Source organism: Aegilops tauschii, chromosome 3 (genome assembly GCF_002575655.3).
Source record: "Aegilops tauschii subsp. strangulata cultivar AL8/78 chromosome 3, Aet v6.0, whole genome shotgun sequence".
NCBI lineage: Eukaryota > Viridiplantae > Streptophyta > Magnoliopsida > Poales > Poaceae > Aegilops > Aegilops tauschii.
In genome coordinates this window covers 234,084,944-234,092,251 of record NC_053037.3, presented here as the reverse complement: position 1 = coordinate 234,092,251, position 7,308 = coordinate 234,084,944, and positions in this window count along the sequence as shown.

The following is a 7,308-nucleotide window of genomic DNA, read 5'->3' as shown; positions in this document are numbered from 1 at the left end:
ATCTTCAGCACCAACAACGCAAGACCCTCGCGAGGGGCCAAGCCTCACGAGGTGGACGACGCCAAGATCTCCAGAAGGAGCGGCCTCCTCAGGCTGGCTCCTGAGGAGCGGAGATTTCTATGCAAGCCCTCACCTTGTGAGGTTCAGATGACGTGAGAACTGACAACCAAGGCCAGGCGGGCGCCAGCGGGCGCAGTACAGCAGGTTTCCTCTTTGGTGCTAAGGAGGCAAGCTCAGGCGCGGAGTCCCGAAGAATCAACCAAAGCTTTCCACTTCCGTGCTACAAGACCAAGGCCGCCAGGACGGCAGGATGGAGGTCATCACCGAGCCCACCACGGCGTCACGGCCAGAAGCTTTGCAAGCATGGACCACCTTTCGTCAGGATAAGATGTACTAGTTGTCTCCCCTCGAATTTGGCTATTCTGGGATCCCTTCCCGCCTTCATTTTGGGGAAGAGGACCAAGGCCACTATAAATAGAGCCTAGCCACCACCGTAGGACAGACGGATCATTGAGACCATCCTCTCCCTCACCAGCACAAGAACACACCTCCTGAGGTTGTTCTCCCACTGTACTAGTTCATCCTCAGCCCACCTCGAGGCCAATCCACCACAAAGTAGGAGTAGGGTACTCACTACAGGAATCAGGCACTTTGCTGTCAGCCATGGCTGACGGCAAAGGCATGGATGGCTGTGTCCGGCTGAATAGGCTACGACAAAGGCCTCTTTGCCGTCCGCTGGCGGACGACAAAGATGCAAAAGGCTTTGCCGTCTGCTGACCGACGGTAAAGAGCCTGGACGGCACACGTGGCAGTTCAGGTCCGTTAAGTGGTTAACGGCGTGCTTTGCCGTCAGCCAGCAGACGACAAAGGCCTTTGCATCATTGCCGTCAGCCAGCGGACGACAAAGATGCAAAGGCCTTTGTCGTCTACTGGCCCACGGCAAATCTGCCAAATAGGCCAGCCCCCTACACCCCAGGTTGCACAGGTAGCTGCCACGTGGCCACTTTGCCGTCTGCTGGTGGACGACAAAGACCTTTGCCGTCAGCCAGCGGACGGCAAAGTCGCTATATAGCCCCTGTTTTTCCTATTTTTTTCCCCTAAATTCATTCAATTTGACGGAATTTTACACACACACACACACACACACATTTCAACATAATTTCAACAATCGTACCAACAATAAGTTTCCAACAACATATACACGTTTCAAACAACATGAACATATATATACAAGGTTCCAACAACATTTCGAACAAGTTTGCAACAAGTTTCCATAAATAAAAAGGAAGCACAAGCACAAGTAAAAGTTTGCAACAAGTTTCCACCATTGCTAGCAGCGTCCTCATCTCAAGCAAATCTGCAAATTAGGAAAGGTGAAAGTTAGAAGAAGAAGAAGGCTAGCTAGAAGAAAAAGAAGAAGAAGAAGAAAAAGAAGAAGAAGAAGGCTTCTTCTTCTTCTTCTTGTTCTTCTTCTTCCTTCTTCTTCTTCTTCTTCTTCTTCTTCTTCTTATTCTTCTTCTTCTTCTTCTAACTAAGGTAGGTAAAAATGCCATTTTTTATCTAAGGTAGGTAAAAATGCTAAGTGTGTATGTCATTTTAGAGCTAAGCTAGGTAAATAGGTCATTTTGGAGCTAACCTACGTAGTTATGACATTTTTTTAGCTAACTAAGCATATTTATTCATTTGTAGGACAAAATGGTAAGTGTAGGCCATTTTAGATCTATCCTAGTTAAAATCGGTCATTTTGAAGCTAGGTAAGGTTATTTTGTCATTTTGGAAGAAAATAAACTAATTATATGATAGTTTGGAGCTAAACCAAGGTTATTATGCCATTTTTTACCTAAGTGCGCTATTTATGTCAAAAATGAAGTAGCTAAGCTAATTATAGATCATTATTGAGCTATCCTAGGTTGTTATGCCATTTTTTACCTAAGTGCGCTATTTATGTCAAAAATGAAGTAGCTAAGCTAATTATAGATCATTATTGAGCTATCCTACGTTGTTATGCCATTTTTACCTAAGTGCGCTAATTATGTCATAAATGAAGTAGCTAAGCTAATTATAGATCATTATTGAGCTATCCTAGGTTGTTATGCCATTTTTTACCTAAGTGCGCTAATTATGTCATAAATGAAGTGCCGAAGCTAATTATAGATCATTATTGAGCTATCCTAGGTTGTTATGCCATTTTTAACCTAAGTGCACTATTTATGTCAAAAATGAAGTAACTAAGCTAATTATAGATCATTATTGAGCTATCCTAGGTTGTTATGCCATTTTTACCTAAGTGTGCTAATTATGTCATAAATGAAGTAGCTAAGCTAATTATAGATCATTATTGAGCTATCCTAGGTTGTTATGCCATTTGTTACCTAAGTGCGCTAATTATGTCATAAATGAAGTAGCTAAGCTAATTATAGATCATTATTGAGCTATCCTAGGTTGTTATGCCATTTTTTTTACCTAAATGAGCTAATTATGTCATAAATGAACTAGCTAAGCTAGCTATAGATCATTATTGCTCAATCCTAGGTTGTTATGCCATTTTCTAGCTAACAAAGCATTTGTTAAGCAAACACTTGGGAAAACTTACTATAATCTGGGAGGGAAGGACCGGTCGGGGTTGCGCCACCGCGAGACGGAGAAGGATCAGTCAATCCTTTATGGGAGGCGTGCTGCACAAAAGATCATTTGCAATGTTAAGTTAGCATGATGCAACTGAAATGTGAATACTAGTAACTAATGACCATTCAAATGAAACTTACCATGTCCGCTATAGCAATCTGGGGCATCGGCGGAGGGGTCTGGCCAGTTTTCTCGAACACGGACTGCACATTTTGTTTTCACGAGTCGGTCATATTAGTTAGTAATGAAACGAACATCGCGTGCATGATTTTGCTAGTATGCGGGAGAAACTTACCACGAGGAGCTCGTATAGGGCCCGTTGACCCGCGTCGTTCCGGTTCATCTCTGACTCCAACAGAATAGCCGTCCTCTCCTCCATCTCCCTCACCTTCTCCTTCTCCTTCGCCTGCCTGCTTGCCTCCGCCACAAGCTCCTTGGCCCTAGCCTCGATAGCGAGCTCCATTGGCCGTGGTCGAGGCCTCATCTCGGGAAGAGACTTCGTCTGGCGCTTCTTGATCTCCGGGAGACATCTAGGACAACGTATGAGTCCATTCCCAATGTCTACTAAGCCATGTTTCCTCCCATCACCAGATATCATCACGAGCTCAGGATCAAAAGTACTCTGGCTCGGGTTAAACTCCTCACCTTTCATCTTCTTCCCCCAGTCTCTGTACCTCACAAGCTTGTCGTGGGAGGAGATGTTGGTGAAGCTCTCTAGATGATCGAGGTCATCCTCCGAGAATGCCGTGGCCTTCTTGTACGGGGTACTATGGGCCATGGCATAGAGGTCGTACAGCGGCAGCACCTCCTTCTTGTTGTGTCGCGCCTGAAAGAGAGGAACAGGGTAAATTAGTAATTAAAGCAAGCATGAAGAATGAAATTGCATGAATCATTAAGGGCTCGAACCACATACCAGTGATCCCCGTACTCAAACAGGTTGTAGCTCCCTTGATGGTGCGGCACACCTTGCATCTAGGCACGCTTGTCCCTGTTCTTGTTGTGGACGGCTAGCCATTAGGGAGAGCACCATCATCCACCAACCTCTGCCAACAGTCCATCTTATCCGCACACCATCTCGGGGGCGCCTAAGTTAGAAAAAGAGAAATTTTAGCGCTACGCCTACCAATCAAATCAAGGAAACTAGTACAAGGCCTTAAGAATAGGTAATTACCTTCATGTACTTGTCCTTACTCAGATACTTGGCACGGCACTTCTTCTTCTCCCTCCTGATGTTAGTCGAGGCATAGTAGTCTCGAACACACTGCACCCGAGCCTCGTCCGTAGGTTCTGAAGTAGGCGCTTGCACTCGGCTTCGAGAACCATAGCCGCATCCGCCTCGTCTTCCTCAAGACACCTGTAGAAGGTCTACAATCAAACAAGACAACACTGATTAGTACAATCACTAGGTACTGTTGATTTTTAATTTTGTAAAGGAGAAATTACCCAAAACCGCCGTCTCACAATGTCGGCCACTGTCTCGCACACGATACCATCGACCATCTCCCCGGCTGGGCCGGGGCAGCCTCGTATAGCTCCCAGGTCAGTGCTAGCTGTGGAAGGTCACCCTCATCGGGCAACGTGACCCACCCCGGGAAGTGGTACCGGACTAGAGTACCAAGGACCTGGTTGGGCCTGCCGACCTCATCTGCGTGTATCCAACCCCTGCAGTATGACAAGGCCAACACATTAGATATTAATTTGAACAAACATGAAGGCAAAAGGTTAAAAAGACTAAATGCACTTACTTCTCCCCGTTAGGCTGAATCAACCACCTCTGGTCACGGGTCGCCGGCACGGACAGTAGCTTAGTAACACCACGCTGGTAGACCTTCTTCCCTCCTCAACTAGCTCGCCCTTGCTGTAGCTATCCTCAGATAAGGTCTCATCGACACCATCACCATGGTCGCTAGTCTCCGGAGTCATGTGTGATGAAGACTCTGGGACCGGAGTCTCCTGGGAGGAAGACTGTGGGACCCGAGTGTCCTGGGATGAAGACACTGGGACCCGAGGCTCGGCGACCAGAGGCTCGTCGACCCGAGGCTTGTTGACCCGAGGCTCGTGGACCGGAGTCCGACACGGGTCCAGATCAGACGGGTCCACCTGAGACGGAGCACTCCGGTGGTCTAGAGACTGTCACGACCGGTTTTTCAATAAAATAATTATTGAGAAACCAATCCCTGTTACGGACCAGCGAGGAAGAATTCCTTCTCACTGATAGACAATACATTGGTCACAGAAGAAAAATACCAGGAGTACTAAATATAATACAAAGTTGAGCAGAGACTGCCCAACAATTTATTACATGCACGCCGATAAAACAATACGGCGGATAGGGTGGCAAACTTCTAACTCACGATAATAACGGTGGTGGAAATATCACTGCCAAGCGAGTGACATGATTCCAGAAAACTACAACTCATCGAGCGTCGGAGTGAGGCTCGAGAAGACTTATTGCGGGGGGCGGAAGCGTAAACAACATAAGTGACCAATATCCGGGATCGCGCAGGACTGACTGGGACTCCTCTAGGCATCGGACGCGCTATCAAACTCTTCATCCAAGAGATCGCCTTCGTCAACATCTGGCCAAATCAACAAGCCAGGTGAGTACTATGAAAGTACTCGCAAGACAGTTCGGACATAAGGTATAACAAATGCAAACATGAAACACATGAACAAGTTAACCAGAGTGATCAGACATAGAGATAATAAATACTGGGTGCCAAGCGAGGGTCTGAATGACGCCTCGAGCGGAAACTGCAGAATAGTAATGCGGGTGCCAAACGAGTGTCTGAAAGACTCCTCGAGAGGAAAATGCGGAATAATAATACAGGTGCCAAACGAGTGTCTGAAAGACTCCTCGAGCGGAAAATGCGGAATAATAATACTGGTGCCAAACGAGTGTCTGAAAGACTCCTCGAGCGGAAAATGCGGAATAATAACACTGGTGCCAAACGAGTGTCTGAAAGACTCCTCGAGCGGAAAATGCGGAATGATAATGCCACAGTCTGGCGTCGGGGCGACACCACATAAAGGGCTTATAACAGAAAATAAAGACAGTACATGCCACAGTCGGACGTCTGAGTGACATCGCATAAAGGGCTTATATTTAAAGTGAGAAACGAGTACACGCCACAGTCGGACGTCTGCGCGACGTCTCATAAAGGGCTTATATTGTAACACAACAATACAATAGTTCGGGAATATAACTTATCACAAGCACGAGACAAATATAATGTTAGTCCATCCACAGGAATAACAATGAAATTGAATTTACCACTTGAGCTTGTTCACCGGGGGCAAGTTTTTCACACGGATAGATTTGGATATAAAGTCTACATTACTGATCATGGATACGATGATTTGGAAAGAATTGACTCTGCAGAGTTTGTACTTAACCACAGCCAACGGATTTCAGTAGTCACGGGGACTAGTTCCGTCTACGGTGTTCTGGAAGGAACACGTCTAACCAGTACACACCCAATTTAACCATCCGAAGCCAGGGATCACCCTCGGCAACATTCAAGAAAAACCTTGAGTCGGGGAGGCTACAACCTCGCGTAGCATGGGATCAAATTTCTATACGCGCGCTATAAGGGGGTGCCCCCCCTCTCGGTCCCAACCGGAAACACCCATGCCCCCTGACCGAATGACTGGCTTTAATCCTGGGCCAAGGTACCATCATCCCGGCCTCTCTGTTTGGTGTGTACACGGAAAGAGGTTACCAACTTACTAAACCGTATCTTGGCAATGAGACATGTGGTAGCACGGAAAGGGGAAGGGACGATAACACGGCTCCAACCATGTTAACGTCGGAAAAGTCGGATGACACAAGGCTGGCATGCTACAACAGTACCACCTTGCTGCCCTTCATGTCACCACATGATTAGGCCACCTCTCATCAGAGGTCATCGCAACTTTGGAACATGCGGGAAAAGATCGATAACGTGGCTCCAACCACGTTAACGTCGAAGAGAGTCGGATGACGCAAGGCTGGCATGCTACAACAGTACCACCTTGCTGCCCTTCATGTCACTACATGATTAGGCCACCTCTCATCAGAGGTCATCGCAACTTCGGAACAACCGGGTCGTTGCCTTACAAGCAACGAGGTATTTATCGACACTCACATGCCACGCACAAACTTTCACGTGAACATGCAAAACATCTGCCATATCAAATGTTCAAACATGCTTGCCTAGTTCGGAGAAGCCGGAGTCTAGCTCGGCGAAGTTCGCGGCTCCGTCGCCTCTCCCGGAACCTACGACAATCACGAAACGGGTTCTAACGTGAAAAACCAACACATGCACAGAAACTTTTCCAAATATTTTTCAAATAAATCCCATAAAAAACTAGACAAAATTTGAAGATTGTCAGAAAAAGAATCACTCAAAAATACCTTTTTATTAAAAAGTTATAAAGGTTTCTGTCCAGGGACTTATCTGTAATGAAACAGAAAAGTTCCAGGGTTTTAACTGAGAAAACAGAAAACGCTTCGGCTGGGAATGCGCAAGCGCAAAGGGGAAAACGTATTTTGCCCGAAGGCGCCAATAGAAAACGGTTCGGGGAAAATAAAACAGAGGCTGACACGCGGGGCCCGCATGTCAGGTTTGAAAAGGCTCGCCGGCGCCCGAAGACGGCGATGGACGCCGGCGTCGAACCACGGCGAGTTAGGAGAAACGGAGG